The sequence below is a fragment of the Mesoplodon mirus genome (assembly GCF_964341445.2).
Source record: "Mesoplodon mirus genome assembly, chromosome: 2".
Lineage (NCBI taxonomy): Eukaryota > Metazoa > Chordata > Mammalia > Artiodactyla > Ziphiidae > Mesoplodon > Mesoplodon mirus.
In genome coordinates, this window is record NC_138977.1 from 112,301,349 (window position 1) to 112,320,966 (window position 19,618).

At 39.4% G+C, this 19,618-nt stretch overlaps 1 protein-coding gene across 3 annotated transcripts in view; it reads right to left on the minus strand.

Annotated features, from left to right (window-relative positions):
- Window positions 1-19,203, minus strand: part of CSGALNACT2 (chondroitin sulfate N-acetylgalactosaminyltransferase 2) — a 56,055-nt gene extending 36,852 nt beyond the window's left edge. For all 3 annotated transcript variants that reach the window (XM_082640546.1, XM_082640547.1, XM_082640548.1), the window contains exon 1: window positions 19,071-19,203. The gene's annotated coding sequence lies outside the window, so the exon portion shown is untranslated. The remainder of the gene's footprint in view (window positions 1-19,070) is intronic.
- Between the last annotated feature and the right edge of the window lie 415 nt (window positions 19,204-19,618).

Here is a 19,618-nt window from a genome sequence, read left to right on the forward strand (position 1 = left end):
GGCATACAAAGAAAAAGAAAAACACAACCCATAATGAAAAAAGTAATGATTGAAACTGACCTAGAAATGACAGAGGTGCTGGAATTCACAGAAAAGGACATTAAAACAGTTATTATAACTGTATTTAAAAAGATATTCATGTTCGGGCCTCCCTGGTGGCGCAAGTGGTTGAGAGTCCGCCTGCCGATGCAGGGGATACGGGTTCGTGCCCCGGTCTGGGAGGATCCCATATGCCGCGGAGCGGCTGGGCCCGTGAGCCATGGCCGGTGGGCCTGCGCATCCGGAGCCTGTGCTCCGCAACGGGGGAGGCCACAACAGTGAGAGGCCCGCATACCGCAAAAAGAAAAAAAAAAAAAAAAAAAGATATTCATGTTCAAAAAAATAGGGAGACACACAGATGACATTAAAAAAAGATCCAAATTGAACTAAGGAGATGAAAACATCAATTTCTGAGATGAAAAATATACTGAATGGGATTAACAGCAGATATTTCAGAACAAAATATTAATGAATTGAACACATAGCAACAGAAATTATTCAAAACATAGAAGGAAAAAATAATGAAAAACATGAATAGAGCACCTGATAAGCTGTGTGACAACTTCAAGCAGCCTAATATATATGTAACTAGAGTCTCCAAACGAGGGGGAGGGGGCTACGGGAAATATTTAAAGAAATAAGGCTGAAATTTTTCCAAATTTGATGAACTATCAACACATGTATCCAAGAAGCTCAACGAATACCAAATACAAAAGCCACAAAGAAAACTAAAGCAAAGCTCATGATAATCAAACTGCACAAATCCTACGATAAACAGAAAATCTTAAAAGTGGCCAAAGGAAAAAAACACATCATACAAAAACAAAAAACAAAGAGAATGGAGCAATGTCTTTAAAGAACTGAAAGGAAAAATACATCTACCTAGAATTCTACATTCATAAAAAGTATTCAAGAACAAAGACAAAAACCTTTTTTTTAGATATTAAAAAGCTAAAAGAATTCATCACCATCAGACCTTCACTACAAGTCCTTTAGGCAGAAGGAAAATGTTAGCAGATGGAAATATGGATCTACACAAAGCAATGAAGAAACCAGAAATGTTAACTACATGGATAATTACAAGATGTCTTTCTTTTTTTTTTGGCGACACTGCGCAGCTTGTGGGATGTTAGTTCCTGGACCAGGGATTGAACCCGGGCCACAGCAGTGAAAGTGCTGAGTCCTAACCACTGGACCGCCAGGGAATTCCCCAAGATTTCTGTTATTACTTAAATTGCTTTCAAATATAACTGAATGAAATGGACAAATTCCTAGAAAGAGACAAACTACTGTAACTGACTCAAGGAGAAATAGTAAATACGAATAGACTTATAATGAGATTCAATTAGTAACCAAAAAGCTACCCACAAAGAAAAGTCCAGAATCAGATGGTTTTACCAGTGAACTCAACCAAGAATTAACAAGAATTATTACCAATGCTTCACAAACTCTTCCAAAAAACAGAGGAATACCTCCCAACTCATTCTATAAGGCCAGTATTGCTGTGCTACTAAAACCAGATAAAGATATCAAAAGAAAACTACAGATCAATATTCCTTATGAATATAGACACAAAAATCCTTAACAAAATGTTAGCACACTAAATCTATCAACACAAAACACCATGACCAAGTGTGATTTATCCCAAAAATGCAAGGTGAATTTACCATCTGAAAATCAATTGATGCAATACACATCAATAGAATAAAGGAAAAACCCCGTATGATTCTATCAATAGACACAGAAAAAACATTTCACAAAATCCAGCACCACTTCCTGATAAAACCACCCAACAAACAAGGAATAGAAGGCAACTTCCCCAACCTGATAAAGGGCATATATAAAAAACCCACAGCTAACTTCATATTTAACGGTGAAAGACTGCATGCTTTCCCCCTAAGATCATGAATAAGAAAAGGATGTCTGCTCTCATCACTTCTATTAAACATTGTATTGAAGGATGTTCTAGTCAGGGCAATTAGGCAAGAAAACAAAATAAAAGACATCTGAATTGAAAAAAAAGAGGACTATCTCTATTTGCAGATGATGTGATCTTGCATAAAGAAAATCCTAAGAAATTAGGAACTCAGGATACAAGATCAATAAACAAAAATCAACTGCATTTCTATATACCAGCAATGAACAATCTGAAAATAAAATTATGAGAACAATTTGTTTACACCAAAAAAAATATAAGTGCTTAGGAATAATTTTAACAAAAGATTGGGGCTTCCCTGGTGGTGCAGTGGTTGAGAGTCCGCCTGCCAATGCAGGGGACACGGGTTCGTGCCCCGGTCCGGGAAGATCCCACATGCCACAGAGCGGCTGGGCCCATGAGCCATGGCCGCTGGGCCTGCGTGTCTGGAGCCTGTGCTCCACAACGGGAGAGGCCACAACAGTGAGAGGCCCGCGTACCGCAAAAAAAAAAAAAAAGAAGTACAAAGATAGGCTCAAGATGGCGGAGGAGTAGGATGTGGAGCTCACCTCCTCCCACAAATGCATCAAAAATACATCTACGGGCCTCCCTGGTGGCGCAGTGGTTGAGAGTCCGCCTGCCGATGCAGGGGATACGGGATCGTGCCCCGGTCTGGGAGGATCCCATATGCCGCGGAGCGGCTGGGCCCGTGAGCCATGGCCGCTGGGCCTGCGCGTCCGGAGCCTGTGCTCCGCAACGGGAGAGGCCACAACAGTGAGAGGCCCGCATACCGCAAAAAGAAAAAAAAAAAAAAATACATCTACATGTGGAACAATTCACACAGAACATCTACTGAACACTGACAGAAGACCTCAAACTTCCAAAAGGGCAAGAAAATCTCCACATAACTGTGTGGGACATAAGAAAAAAGAAAAAAAAAAGAGAGAGAAAGGAATCAGGATGGGACCTGTGCCCCTGGGAGGGAGCTGTGAAAGAGGAAAAGTTTCTGCACACTGCAAAGTCCCCTTACTGGTGGGGAAATCATCCGGCACAGAGGGGGAGCTTCAGAGCCTGGGAGGAGAGCGTAGCAAACTGTTTGCAGAAGGCAAAGTGGAGAGAGACCTGCAGAGATGGTCGGGGCCACCGCCAAGCACTCCCCAGGCTGAGAGGCTTGTCATTCGTCTGCTGGGGTGGGTGGGGGCTGGGTGCTGAGGCTTGGGCTTTGGAGGTCAGACCTGGGGAGAATACTGGGGCTGGCTGCATGGAGACAGCCTGAAGGGGCTAGGGTGTTGTGTGCCACAACTCAAAGAGTAAGGGAAGAAGCCTGGTCCTGCCAGAGAGGCAAGGCGCCATTGTTGGGGCGCACGAGGAGGGGGTGCCATGGCCGTAGGAGCTTCTTTCTCCACACGTGCTCTCTTTGTCAGGGCACCTCCTACACGAGCTCCAGGGCTGGGCATGAGCCACCGCTGCCATCTCTGACTCCAGAAGTGGGAGCAGACCATTGCCACTGGCAAGGGTCCTGCAAGTGGATGCTGGTTACTGCCCCCACCTCCCTGGGAGCATGTGCGGGCTATGCACCTGCACACCCCCTATCAAGGGGATAATGGGCAGCACATGCTAAGCAAAGAGACAGCAAGCACCCAAACCAAAAACAGCCCTCAAGCCAAAAAAATATTAAACACAAGCTACACAGGGACACACCTGCATATAAAGAGCCCTCCAAGACTACAGTAGATAATTGTTTCACAGAGTAAGAAAAATATAAGCAAAATGAAGAAGCAGAGGAATAGCTCCCAGTTAAAAGACCCAGAGAATTCCCCTGAAGGAACAAACAATGAAACAGACCTCTTTAGTCTAACAGACACCAAGTTCAAAAAGGAGGTAATGAAAGTACTGAAGAAATTAAGAAAGGGTATCAACAGAAATGAAGATTATTGTAAAAAGGAACTAGAAACTATAAGGAGGAGCCAAGAAAAATTGGAAAATTCATTTGCTGAGATGAAAGTTGAGCTAAAGGCAACAAACAGCAGAATGAATAATGCAGAAGAAAGAATATGTGATCTGGAAGATAGAATAATGGAAATAACCCAATCAAAACAACAGACAGAAAGCCAAATGAAAAAAAAAAAAAGAAAGTAATATAAGAGACCTGTGGAATAATATAAAGTGTGCCAATCTACACATAGTAGGGATTCCAGAAGGAGAACAAAGAAAAAAGGGAATTGAAAATGTATTTGAAGAAATTATGGCTGAAAACTTCCCAAACCTAAAGAAGGAAACAGATATGCAGATACAGGAAGCACAGAGGGTCCCAAACAAGGTGAACCTGAACAGACCTACACCAAGACATATTATAATAAAAATGGCAAAAGTTAAAGATAAAAAGGATTCTAAAGGCAGCAAGAGAAAAACAGAGTTAATTACAAGGGAACCCCCATAAGGCTATCAGCTGATTTCTCTAAAGAAACAGTGCAGCCAGAAGGGAGTGGCAAAATACATTCAAAGTCTTGAAAGGGAAAAATCTGCAACCTAGAATACTCTACCCAGCAAGGTCATCATTTAGAATAGAGTAGAAATAAAGAGTTTCTCAAATAAGCAAAAACTAAAAGAATACAACAATACTAAACCTATCCTAAAAGAAATATTGAAAGGTCTTCTCTAAACAGAAAAGCAGCAGGAAGATACAGGAAGGAGGAAATCACAACTGGAAAGTAAATCACTTAAATTAGCCGGTATACAGAGCAAAAAGGAAAAAAAAAAGAGAAAAAACCTATTTGTGAAAGCAATGATAAACACAAGGAACAGCAAAAGGATGGGAAGGAGAGTAAGAAAATGTAGATTCTTTTTTTTGAGTGTGTTAGAGGCTATATGACTATGAATCTAAAGCAAGCAGATATAGGAAGGGGTTAACATACTTGAAAAACAGGGCAACCACAAATCAAAAACATACAACAGATTCACAAAAACCAAAAAGAACACAAGCATAAAATAAAAGGAAATCATCAAACCACAAAGAGAAAAAGGAACAAAGAAAAAACAGAATCAACTGGAAAACAAGGTTTAAAATGGCAATAAATATATATGTATCAATAATTCCTTAAATGTCAATGGACTGAATGCTCCAATCAAAAGACAGAGTGGCAAACTGGGTAAAAAAACAAAAGCCTACAATATGCTGCTGCCTACAAGAGACCCATCTTAGGGAAAAGGACACACACAGACTGAAAGTGACAAGATGGAAAAAGATATTTCATGCAAACGGAAATGACAAGAAAGCCACAGTTGCAATACTCGTATCAGACAAAATACTTCAAAACAAGGCCATAAAGAAAGATAAAGAAGGAAACTATATAATGATAAAAGGATCAGTACAAGAAGATGATTTTACACTGGTCAACATATATGCACCTAATATAAGAGCATCCAAATACATAAAACAAACACTAACAGACATAAAGGGAGAAACTGATGGGAATACAATAATATTAGGAGACTTTAACACCCCACTCACATCAATGACAGATCTTCTAAACAGAAAATCAGCAAGGCAACAGAGATCCTAAATGATACAACAGAACAGTTAGACTTAATTGATATTTTCAGGACATTACATCCGAAAAAAAAAACCAGAACACATTCTTTCCAAGTGCACATGGAACATTCTCTAGGACTGACCACATACTAGGGCACAAAACTAACCTCAACGAATTTAAGAGTACAGAAATTATTTCAAGCTTCCTCTCTGACCACAACAGCATGAAACTAGAAATCAAGCACAAGAAAATAAATGAGGAAAAAAATGATTACATGGAGACTAAGCAACATGCTACTAAGAAACCAATGGGTCAACAAAGAAATCAGAAAGGAAATTAGAAAATGCCTTGAGACAAACAACAATAAAAACACAACCATACAAAATCTATGGGATGCAGGAAAAGCAGTTCTTAGAGGGAAGTGACAGTGATTCAGGCCTTCCTCAAAAAACAAGAAAAATCTCAAGTAAACAGCCTAACCTACCACCTAAAAGAATTAGAAAAAGAACAACAAATGAAACCTGAAGTCAGCAGAAGGAAGGAAATAATAAAGATCAGGGAGGAAATAAATAAAATAGAGATTAAAAAAAAAGAAAGGGCTTCCCTGGTGGCGCAGTGGTTGAGAGTCCGCCTGCCGATGCAGGGGAAACGGGTTTGTGCCCCGGTCTGGGAAGATCCCACATGCCGCGGAGCAGCTGGGCCCGTGAGCCATGGCTGCTGGGCCTGTGCATCCAGAGCCTGTGCTCCGCAACGGGAGAGGCCACAACAGTGAGAGGCCCACATACCGCAAAAAAGAAAATATCACTAAAACCAAGAGCTGGTTCTTTGAAAGGATAAATAAAATTGACAAACCTCTGGCCAGGACCACCAAGAAGAAAAGAGGGAGAACCCAAATAAACAAAATAAGAAATGAAAAAGGAGAAATCTCAACCAACACCACAGAAATATAAAAAGCCATAAGAAAATACTATGAACAATTATATGTCAACAAATTTGACAGCCTACAAGAAATGGACAACTTTCTAGAAACATACAGCCCACCAAAACTGAATCAAGAAGAAACAGATAATTTGAACGGTCCAATCACTAGCAGTGAAATAGAATCTGTAATAGTAATTTAAAAAAAAACCTCCCTACAAACAAAAGTCCAGGAACAGATGGCTTCACAGGTGAATTACACCAAACATACAAAGAACATATATCGATCCTTCTCAAACTCTTCCACAAGACTGAAGAGGAGGGAACACTCCCAAAGACATTCTATGAAGCCACCATCACCCTGATATCAAAACCAGACAAAGATACCACCAAAAAAGAAAGTTACAAGCCAATATCTTTGATAAATATAGATGCAAAAATTCTCAACAAAATGTTAGCAAACTGAATCCAACAACACATAAAAAAGATCATATACCACCACCAAGTGGGATTCATCCCAAGTTCACAAGAATGGGTCAACGCACGCAAATCAATCAATGTAATACACCACATTACAAAAGAAAAGTCAAAAACCACATAATCATCTCAACAGATGCAGAAAAAGCATTTGACAAAATTCAATATCCATTCACAATAAATCTCTTACCAAAGCAGGTACAGAGGGAACATATCTCCACATAATAAAAGCCGTTTATGACAAACCCACAGCCAATATAATACTTAATGTTGAAATGCTGAAAGTCTTCCCACTAAAATCTGGGAACAAGACAAGGATGCCCACTCTCACCACTTCTATTCAACATAGTATTGGCAGGCCTATCCACAGCAATCAGACAAGAAAAAGAAATACAGTAAGTCCACTATATATGAAAGAGTTCCATTATGAGAGCATGCTCGTAAGTCCAACTTGTTCATAAGTCCAACAAAGTTAGCCTAGGTACCCAACTAACACAATCATCTATATAGTACTGTACTGTAATAGGTTTATAATACTTTTCACACAAATAATGCATAACAAACACAAAAAATAAAACATTTTTAATCTTACAGTACAGTACCTGGAAAAGTACAGTAGTACAACAGCTGGCATATAGGGGTTGGCATCAAGTGAACAGGCAAGAAGAGTTACTGACTGGAGGAGGGAGAGGAGGTGGGAGATGGTAGAGCTGAAGGATCATCAGCAATAGGAGATGGAGGGCAAGCTGCAATTTCACTCATGCCTGACGTTGGTGGCACAGGTTCTGGTTCCTTGCTGGATTCAATTCTATCTAACCTCTTGAAAAAATGATCCAGTGATATCTGGGTAGTAGCTCTTTTTTTCTTGTCATAGAAGACACAGTAGTACTGGATTGTATTCTGAATGGCTGCTGCAACCTTTGTGTACCGTTCTACGTCCAGGTCCTCTGCCTCTAAAACTAACAGTTAGTTCTCCTCAAACAGAACTAACTTATGTGATTAGACATGTGAACGCACATTCGAATCTTTGGAAGCTCACAACTTGAAGGTTCGTATGTAGGGTACTTACTGTAAAAGGTACCCAAATTGGAAGGGAAGAGGCAAAATTGTCACTATATGCAGATAACATGATACTATATATAGAAAGCCCTAAGGACTCCACACAAAAATTACTATATCTAATAAATGAATTCAGCAAAGTACCAGGATACAAAATTAACATTCAGAAATCGGTTGCATTTCTTTACACTAACAATGAGATACCAGAAAGGGAATGTAAAAAAAAACAAAAAAACAAAAAACTTTTAAAATCACACCAAAAAAAAAAAATACCTAGGAATAAACCTGATCAAGGAGGTGAAAAACTTATACTCTAAGAAGTATAAAACATTAGTAAAGGAAATTAAAGATGATTCAAAGAAATGGAAAAATTTCCCATGATCAAAAATTTATATGGAACCATAAAAGAAAATTTCCCATGCTCAAAAATTTATATGGAACCATAAAAGACCCAGAATTGCCAAAGCAATCCTGAGGAAAAAAACAAAGCAGGAGGCATAACTCTCCCAGACTTCAGACATTACTACAAAGCTACAATAATCAAAACAGTGGTATTCGTACAAAAACACAACATATGGAGCAATGGAACAGAAAAGAGAGTCCAGAAATAAACCCACACACCTACAGTCAATTAATCTTCAACAAAGGTGGCAAGAACACAAAATGGGAAAAAGTCTCTTCAGCAAGTGGTACTAGGAAAGTTGGACAGCTGCATGTAAACCAATGAAGTTAAAACACACCCTCATACCATGCACAAAAATAAACTCAAAATGGCTTAAAGACATAAACATAAGACATTACACCATAAAACTCCTAGAAGAGAGCACGGGCAAAACATTCTCTGACATAAATCGTACCAGTTTTCTTAAGTCAGTTTCCCAAGGCAATGGAAATAAAAACAAAAACAAACAAACAGGACCTAATTAAACTTACAAGCTTTTGCACAGCAAAGGAAACCATAAAAAAAAAAAAAAGACAACCTACAGAGGACTGGGAGAGAATATTTGCAAATGATGCGACTGACAAGGGCTTAATCTCCAAAATATACAAATAGCTCATACAAGTCAACAACAAAAAAACAAACAACCCAATTGAAAAATGGGCAGAAGACCTTAGCAGGCATTTCTCCAAAGGAGATATACAAATGGCCAGTAGGCACATGAAAAGATGCTCAACATCGCTAATTATTAGAGAAACGTAAATCAAAACTACAATGAGGGGGCCTCCCTGGTGGCGCAGTGGTTGAGAGTCCGCCTGCCGATGCAGGGGATACGGGTTCGTGCTCCGGTCTGGGAGGATCCCATATGCCGCGGAGCGGCTGGGCCCGTGAGCCATGGCCGCTGGGCCTGCGCGTCCGGAGCCTGTGCTCCGCAACGGGAGAGGCCACAACAGTGAGAGGCCCGCATACTGCAAAAAGAAAAAAAAAAAAAAAAAAAAAAAAAAAAACTACAATGAGGTACCACCTCACACCAGTCAGAATGGCCATCGTTAAAAAGTCTACGAATAACAAATGTTGGAGAGGGTGTGGAGAAAAGGGAACTCTCCTACACTGTTGGTGGGAATGTAAGTTGGTGCAGCCACTGTGGAAAACAGTATGGAGGTTCCTCAGAAAACTAAAAACAGAATTACCATATGACCCAGCAATCACACTCCTGGGCATACAGCCAGATAAAACTACAATTCAAAAAGATACATGCACCCCTATGTTCATAGCAGCACTATTCACAATAGCCAAGACATGGAAACAACCTCAATGTCCATCGACAGATGAATGGATAAAGTAGATGTGGTACATATATACAATGGAATACTACTACTCAGCCATAAGAAAGAATGAAATAATGTCATTTGCAGCAACATGAATGCAACTAGAGATTATCATACTAAGTGAAGTCAAAAAGAGACAAATACCATAGGATATCACTTATATGTGGAATCTAAAACACAGCACAACTGAACCTACCTACAAAACAGAAAGAGACTCACAGACATAGAGAACAGACTTGTGGTTGCCACGGGAGAGGGGGGAGGGAGAGGGATGAACTGGGATTTTGAGGTTAGTAGATGAAAACTATTACATGTAGAATGGATAAACAACAAGGTCCTATTGAATAACACAGGGAACTATATCCAATCTCCTGGGATAAACCACAATGGAAAAGAATATAAAAAAAGAATGTATATGTTTGTATAACTGAGTCACTTTGTTGTACAGCAGAAATTAGCACAACATTGTAAACCCACTATACTTCAACTAAAAAAAAAAGAAGTACAAGGCTTGTATTCTGAAAACTACAATACACTGTTAAAAGAAATTAAAGATTCAAGTAAGTGGAAAGATACCGATGCTCATTGACTGGAAGACTTGATATTATTAAGATGGCAATACTCTCAAAATTGATTTACAGATTCAACACAATCCTCTTCAGATTCCCAGCTTTACAGAAATTGACAAGCTTATCCTAAATTCATGGAAATTCAAGGAACCCAGAACAGCCAAAACAGTACTGAGAAAGAACAAAATTGGAGGACTCAACTTTCCCATTTCAAAACTTACTTCAAAGCTACAGTAATCAAGATAGCATGGAACTAGCATAAGACTAGACATATGGATCAATGGGATAGAATTTAGGATCCAGAAATAAAACTTCACATTAAGTCAAGTGATTTTCAACAAGGGTGGCAAGGTAACTCAATGGGAAAAGAACAGTCTTTTCAATAAATGGTGCTAGGATACCTAGATACTCACAAGCAAAAGAACGAAACTGAATGTCTACCTCACCCTATAGTCAAAAGTTAACTCAAAATGGGTCAAACATCTAAATGTAAGAGTTAAAACTATAAAGCTATACACTTATAAACAAAACATAAGTGTAAATCTTTGTGACCTTGGATTAGGCAATGGTTTCTTAGATCTATGACATCAAAATACCAAAGACCAAATACATAAATTAGACTTCATTAAAATTAAAAAGTTTTGTGCTGTAAAGGGTATCATCAAGAAAGTGAAAAGGATGGGAGAAAATATTTGTAAACCATATATCTACTAGGAAATATAATAGAATATATAAATATATATATCTAGAATATATAAGATGCATCTAGAATATATAAAGAACTCTTACAACTCAATATTAAAAAAATAAATAACCCAATGAACAAAAGGTATGAATAGACATTTTTCTAAAGATTAAGCCGATAAGCACATGAAAATATGGTCAACATCATAAACCAATAGGGAAATGCAAATGAAAACTACAATGAGATACCGCTTCATATGCACTAGGATATAATTTAAAATGAATTACAGGGGAGAAGGGCATAATAGGGGAAGGGGGTTAAGAGGTACGAACTACTAGGTTTAAAGTAAATAAGATACAAGGATGTAATGCACAGCACAGGGAACTTAGTTAATATTTTATAACTTTAAATGGAGTATAACCTATAAAAGTATTGAATCATTATGTCATACACCTGAAACTAATACTTTAAGTCAACTGTACTTCAATTTAAAAAAAATCACAAAATGAATCACAGATTTAAATGAAAACCTTAAAATATAAAACTAGAAGCATAAGAGAAAATCTCTGTGACCTTGAATTAGGCAAAGATTTCTTTGATATGACACTAACAGCATAACTGATAAACTGGACTTCAACAAAATTTGTGCTCTTTGAAGAACACTATAAAGGGAATGGAAGGGCCTCCCTGGTGGCGCAGTGGTTGAGAGTCCGCCTGCCGATGCAGGGGATACGGGTTCGTGCCCCGGTCTGGGAGGATCCCATATGCCGCGGAGCGGCTGGGCCCGTGAGCCATGGCCGCTGGGCCTGCGCATCCGGAGCCTGTGCTCCGCAACGGGAGAGGCCACAACAGTGAGAGGCCCGCATACCGCAAAAAAAAAAAAAAAAAAAAAAAATAAAGGGAATGGAAAAACAAGTGACAGGCCGGGAGAAAATATGGGCAAAGCGATATATATGATAAAAGACATGTATTCAGAATCTATTTTTAAAAGTATCAAAATGCAATAACAAAACAAACACAATAAAAAATTGGCAAAAGATTTGAAGAAACACTTCAAATAAGCACATGAAAAAAAAATACTCAACACTGTTAGCCATCAGGGAAATGCAAATTCAAACCAAAATGAGACACCACAATGGCTAATCTTAGACGGGCTAAAATTAAAAAGATTGATATGTTGGTGACAATGTGGAGGAACTAGAACTTTAATACACTGCTGGTGGTAATGTGAGATGGTTTCACAGTTTCTTAACAAGTTAAATATAAGCCTATTGCTTGATTGAGCCATTCCATTCCTAGATATTTAACCAAGAGAAATGAAAGCATATGTCCATACAAAGACTTGTACACACATGTTCATAACAGCTTTATATGAAACAGCCAAAAACTAGAAATAACTCAAATGTCCATTAACAAGTGAATGGATAAACAAACTAATACAGCCATACAATGGAACACAGCTCAGCAATAAAAAGGAATAAACTACTGATACGTTTCAATATGGGTGAATCTCAATAATAGAAGCCCAACAAGAAAGGAGAACAATGAAAGAGTATGATTCCATTTATATAAATTCTAGAAAACGTAAGGTAATTTGTAGTGACAGAAAGCAGAGGAGTCAGTGGTTGCCTGGGATGGGGCGAGGGTAGGGAAGGTCGTACCAGGAAGGAATTATAAAAGGGCACAAAGAAACTTTTGGGAGTGATGGATTTGTCCATCATTTTGATTGTGGTGATGATTTCAGGTATATACAGTATATTCAAATTATCAAATTTTATACTTTAAACATGTGTAGTTTATTGTAAGTCAATTATACCTCAATGAAGCTGTTTAGTAGTGCCAAAGAGGCATTTGTAAGTAAACTCCATTTTGTTCATTAAGACAAATATGAAGATTTGTTGACTACAAATCTGGATTTAAAAAGACAAAACGAAGCATACACCAGGCCCCGGCCCCCACAAAAGTAGTAGTTAGATTACTCTGAAAGTCTTGTTACATCTTTTCTATTTGCCTTGTGCTTCTGAGAAAACAAGAGAGTATTAAAGATAGTTCATTCTACAGTAATGATCCCTAAATAATATGACCTTTAACCAGTTTCTACTCAAACATTTGATTCTATAATTTTATGAAACTACCAATAAACATTTCATAATCACTTCCAGGATGCTTACACTGCAATGTGCCAAACTAACTTCTGCAGTAAGAGTAGCCTACTGCTTTCTGCAAAATACAAGCAACCCATTTGAATCTGAATCTATTTATTTTCAACGTTCTAGTCTGTATAATCTTCCTAAATTTTCTGAACAATTTCTAAAGTTTTCAAATACTAAATGTATAATTTTGAGTTCATTCTTTAAACAACAAAAAGTCACAAAAATTATTAGGAAAACAAAACCTCTGTCAGCAGACTAAACTAAAACATTATGAAGTACAAACACATGTAAGGGAGAGAATTAGAACTTTTTACTTCTTGAGCAACTGATGAGTATTACAATGATACATGGATTCTGTAAGGTCATTGGACAAATACTTTGTAAATATTCAGAAATAGTGATCACCAAAAGGCAGCGTGCATTCAACAAATATTTGAGTACCTACTGTATGTCAGGCACTGCAATGAATGGAATATTCCCCCCCTCACCGACAAATTCATATGTTGAAATCCTAACCCCCAATATGGCAGTATTAGGAGTAGGGCCTTTGGGAGATAATCAGCTCATGAGGGTGGAGCCCTCCTGAATGGGATTAGTGTCCTTATGAGAGAAACCCCAGAGAATTAAGTAGCCCTCTTTCTGCCTTGTGAAGATACAAGAAGTTGGCTGTCTACAACCTGGAAGAGGATCCTCACCAGAACCCAACTATGCTGGCACCCTGATCTCAGACTTGAGAAATATAGTTGCTGTTTATAAGCCACTCAGTCTATGGTACTTTGTTATAACTGCCCAAACTGTCTAAGACAGCCACTGTGTTGGATGCCAAGAACAAGTAACATCAGATGGATCATTTTGACAAGTGTTTCCAGGAAAAATTAAATTTATGGTACGTGGATTTCAGCAAAACAAATGGGAGTAATACACCTATCTTTATAAATAAAGCAGAAAATTGTGCCAAAGGCAGCCTGTGGCACAGTAAAAACTGAGTCAAGTGTCATAGCTACTTAATAGTTATGTGATCTTGAGCATAATACTTAACCTTTCTGGGCTTCCTCTGTAAAAAGAAATCACTTGCTTGGATGGCCAAGGTTCTTTCCAAGGTGTTACAATTCCTTTGATGAACGATAAACTAAAAATACACACACACACACACACACACACACATTCTTATTTTTTGGAGGACAAATTTGATTTAAATGCACATGCCCTTTAGTGCAACAATTTGCAATTCCACTTTTAAGATTCTAAACTACAGAAATATTCATACTAGTATATAAAGTCACATGCATAAGATGTTTACTAGTGTTATATGTAACAGCTAAATAAAAATAAAAGCAACTTTAACCATCAGTAGGGGAAAGGTTCAGTAAACTGCAGACATTTATACAATAGAATGTCTATCTAAAAGGAATGAGGTAGATCCAGATGTGCTGACATAGATAGTATCTATACAATGGTGTTAACAAATTACAAATAATTCTTTCAGTTTTTGTCTGTATAAAAGTCTTGGGAGCCAGATAGCCTAAGTTCACATATCTGCTCGACCACTTTCTAACTCATCAACACAGACAAGTTCCTTAATCTCAATAAGTTTCAGTTTTCTCACCCGTTAAGTGGGTACAGTTATAGCATCTACCTTGGAGTATTATTGTAACAATTAACCAAGTAAAACATGACAAGCATTAAGTGTTCAGTAAGTTTTAGGTATTATTCCCCATTACTCAAAGTTTTGTTTTGTTGTTGTTAATGGTTAAACCTATCAAGCTTTTCCTGTATTACTTCTCAATTTTGGCTTCCCTACCAGAAATAATCCTACTATAAAATGTATTTCCTCAAATAGTCAGTCAATTCTTACCACTTATTAAACAATCCATGCTCTTGACACTAATTTGAAATGCCACTTTAATCATAAGCAAAATTCCTATATATATGGAAGTCTATTTCTGGCCTCTAAATCGGGGGTTAGCAAACATTTTAGGTAAAGAGTCAAGTAGCAAAGATCACAACCAATTAACTCTGCCTTGTAGCACAAAATGCGTAAATGAATGGCACAGGTCTGTTCCAATGGACACTGAAATTTGAACTTCATATAATTTTCATGTTACAAACTATTATTCTTTTTTTCCCAAGCACTTAAAAATATAAAAGCCACTCTTAGGTCACAGATCATACTAAATCAGGTGGTCAGCCAGATTTGGCAATCCATGCTCTAAACGCTTACAATTTTTACACTCCTAAAAATTTCTTATATTTATAAAATTCCACAAAATAAATACACGTGATAAAAAGGTTAAACACTATATAAGGGCATAGAGTGACACCTCTCCCTTCTATCCCAGAGGCCCAGTTCCCCTCTCCAGTTTTTCTGTATCCTTTTATTTATTTATTATTATTATTTTTTTGGCGGTGTTGGATCTTCGTTGCTGCGGCGGGCTTTCTCTAGGTGCGGTGAGGGGGTGTCTCTTTGTTGCAGTGCACAGGCTTCTCATTGCGGTGGCTTCTCTTGTTGCGGTGCACGGGCTTCAGTAGTTTTGGCATGTGGGCTCAGTAGTTGTGGCTCCCAGGCTCTAGAGCGCAGGCTCAGTAGTTGTGGCGCACGGGCTTAGTTGCTCCACGGCATGTGGGATCTTCCGGGACCAGGGATTGAAGTCACATCCCCTGCATTGGCAGGCGGATTCTTAACCACTGCGCCACCAGGGAAGTCCCTTGTGTATCCTTTTAAATCTACTGACACTATTAACATCTCAGCAGACATAGTCTTATATGTATATACATGACTTTCCACATGTTAATTCATCTATAGAATAAATCCCTGTTAATGGAATTGCTGGGACAAATTTCCTTAAAGCATTCATTCCAACATGTAACTGGTCAGTATCTATAGCGTAGATACTCAGGATAAGCCTTCCAACATGCCTTTACTTATTACCCACCTTCCTAATCAACTTTAAAATCACGTTAAATATTTCTTCCAGATTACAGACTTGAAAACTACCTACTCTGGTTTATGAATCCTTCCTTTGCATTGCATTACATTTCTTAGCTATAGTTATCAATGCCTTGGAGTAAAGAAATAAGTTTTACTGTTTTCTTTGACCACTGTTTCTTGAATTCCACATCTATTTTTCTTGGATTACTTTTTCATTTGATATAGTACATCCTGAGGTATTCCTAGTGGTTTTGGGTGAAAATGACTTTATTTTGCCCCCACTTTGAATGACAGTTCGGTTAGGGATAAGATTTTGAATTCGAAGTATGTCCAATGGAAAAAAAAATGTCCAACGAGCACTTTTAAAACTCTGCTCCACTGTCATCCAGCATTCCATGTCTCAGATTAGAAGTCTAATCAGGTTGCCCAAGATTCTGCCTGGATACTCCTACCTTCATGATCTGTTACCTCTGTGGTTATTTCTCCTCTTCTAATTTCTATTCCCTCCTGGAATTCCTATTAGATGTACACTGGCCCTCTCCTGGATCCATTTTCCACGTTAGCTATTTTTCCCTACTTTCTATGTTTTAATATTCAAGAACTGATTGTGTGTTTTCAGGGCAGCCTGTATATGTTCAGTAGGCATGATACCCTCCAAAATCTATGCATATTAACATTTACCTTAAAGTTTTCTTCTTTTTCTTACATGAACTACATTGCTTCAGGTCCAGTCCTTGTATCTGTTCAGTCTGGGCCATCTCTTGCATGCTACTGATTTCCCACAAATGTTTAGTGATTTTTGTTGTCTGTTCCCATTATAAATATATCAGTATCTCAGTACAGGTGGAAATCACTGTACTCCTATAGTAAATTCACAGTTGTAACTAACCTTATAATTCAATTTTACATTTATCCTAGGACTTTGTGCAGTATGACAACAACAATGTAAGTTTTTTGACTTGCAATCCTATGATTCTTCAATCCATTTTTAGGCACATCCTTTTGGTGTTTCATTTCCCCTAGCAACCACTAACTTGAGTAACACAGTTCTTACCTAAGTGTTATACAACAAGCTCCAGGGACAGAACATCACCAGCTCTATCTAACAGACTTGTCTAACAGACAGTTAAACAAATAATGACAGTCTGGTAGAAGACTGTCATAGATGTGCAATCCAAGGAGTAAATAATAATAATATGGTAATGAATCACTTAAGCCTTGAAATCATAATAGTTATGCTTTTTACCAATCTTTAATGTTATAGAAGTTAAAATAACAAATTGTATTTTTTAAAAAGGAAGACTCAGGCTTCCCTGGTGGCGCAGTGGTTGAGAGTCCGCCTGCCAATACAGGGGACACGGGGTCGTGCCCCGGTTCGGGAAGATCCCACATGCCGCGGAGTGGCTGGGCCCGTGAGCCATGGCCGCTGAGCCTGCGCGTCCAGAGCCTGTGCTCCGCAACGGGAGAGGCCACAACAGTGAGAGGCCCGCGTACCGCAAAAAAAAAAAAAAAAAAAAAAAGGAAGACTCCATGATATTTAAAACGTAATTTTCCACCTACCTTATGATTTAGCCATTCCACAGCTGACAGAAATGCACAGATGTTCACCAAGACATTTATAAGAATGTTCATAGCATTCTTCAAAATACATAATATACAAAAACTGGAAACATAAATATCCACCAACAGAGGAGTGTCATATAATGATGCAATGGATTACTACACAGCAATAAAAAAGAATTAACTACTGATACATGAAACATTATGGATGAATCTCATAATCAATATGCTGAGTATACTGTAGGTTTCCATTAATATCAAGCCCCAAATAGACAAAACTAATAGATGATGAAATCAGAATACTGATGGGGGGTGGGCAGGGGTATAACTGACTTGGAAGAAGCAGGGGGAAACTCCTGGAATGATGGAAATGTTCTACAGGTATAATATGAAAGCTGGTGGTTGCACAAGTTAATAAAAACATAAAAATTCACTGAGGTGTACAACTAAGATTTATGCGCTTGATGACTTCATAGATATTTTATATCTCAATCAAAAAGTTAAGGAAGAAAAAATGTAATTTCCAAACTGAGGGAACTAAAACTGTGTTTACTTATCTCAAAATTCTCTGAGCCATAAATACTGGATATCCAACATCCTTTTTACATTAAGTAATAAGACAACTTTAGACAAATGGTATCAGAATAATAATACAAAATGAACGTTAACATCCTCAGTCATAAAATACTACTTGGATTCCTACTTCCACGTTCGAAGTCCTGTTTTAATACAACATTAACTCCAGCAAAAATCAAGGCCCAGCTCCTGAGAACCTTCAATGATAGTTAAATGTCCAGACATCGCATATACATCTCAAAAGTAGTCTGACGGATAAAAGCTTCAGGTTTATAATCAAATTTTCATTCTTTCATTCTGCCAATAACATCATAAATAAAAGCTTCACTATGGCGTTTACAAATTATTCCTCGGCAAGTTGCTCAGGAATAGTGTAATTTTCAAGAAGTCTAAAAATGCAAGAGGCTTCCCGTCCTGTGGTCTCCTCGGGGCCACTAATTCTTACACAAATATGCATCTTTTAAAGGTGCCTAGCGTCTGGCAGGCATAGAAAGGCTGCCGCCAGAGAATACTAATTTAACGCAATAAAGCGGTAACAGCTGACTACAAAGTTTACCCACTGAGGGGAGCAGAGATGGCGGTGAGTTGGTTTAAAAAAAAAAAAAAGTGATAAAAATAAAACACACGCAAACCAACGGTCTCCGGCAGCACAGTTCTGAAAAACCAAGTCAAACGGCTCCGAAAAACCGCGGCTTTTCCTGACACCGGAGCAGACTCCGGAGGGCTTGCGGCGAACCCACGGGGACACGGCCCCCAGGAGAGCTCGTCCGTGAGGTGACCCGACAGCGACGGGAACCCACAGTCCAGGGCCCGCACCCCAGAGCCCGCACGGGCCGGGCCCGAGCTCTGGGAGCCGCGGGCAAGCGAGGCCGGGTGGCCCGGATACTCACCGACTTCACCCGCCTGCGCACGGCGACCGCCGCCCCTCCGCCACCCCTCCGCCACCTCCCCAGCCGCGGGCACACCTGGGCGGCGCCCGACACGCCGGGGCCGCCACCAACTCCACGCCCACCCTCCGGGCGCGCCGCCGCGCCGACAACCTCCACTTCCGGCGCGCGTGAGGAAATGAGGCCGCCGCCGCGGCGCGCGCCCGCCCCGGCCCCGCCCACGCCCGTCCCGCGCCCAGTGCTTGGCATAGAAAAGCTCAGTAATTGGCGTCGAGTACTGATTAACCCTGTATCTGTTACAAATGTGTCTGTATGTGTGTGCGCGCGCGTGTAGCCCAAAAAACGATTTGTGGAGGTTAGGAGAGTGCGGGAGGAAGGAAACCGCTCTTGCCCGAGCTAGCGTCTGCAGGGATGGGAGTACCAGCTCCGGCCGGACGGCTGGCTTTGCAGGAGGGAGGGACTCAGCGGGGGATGGCAGCGCTTTCCTGCCCGGGAGCCTTTGCTCTGGGAGCTGGAGGGGGCGATGAGTGCCTGCGTGGGCACTTAGCTAA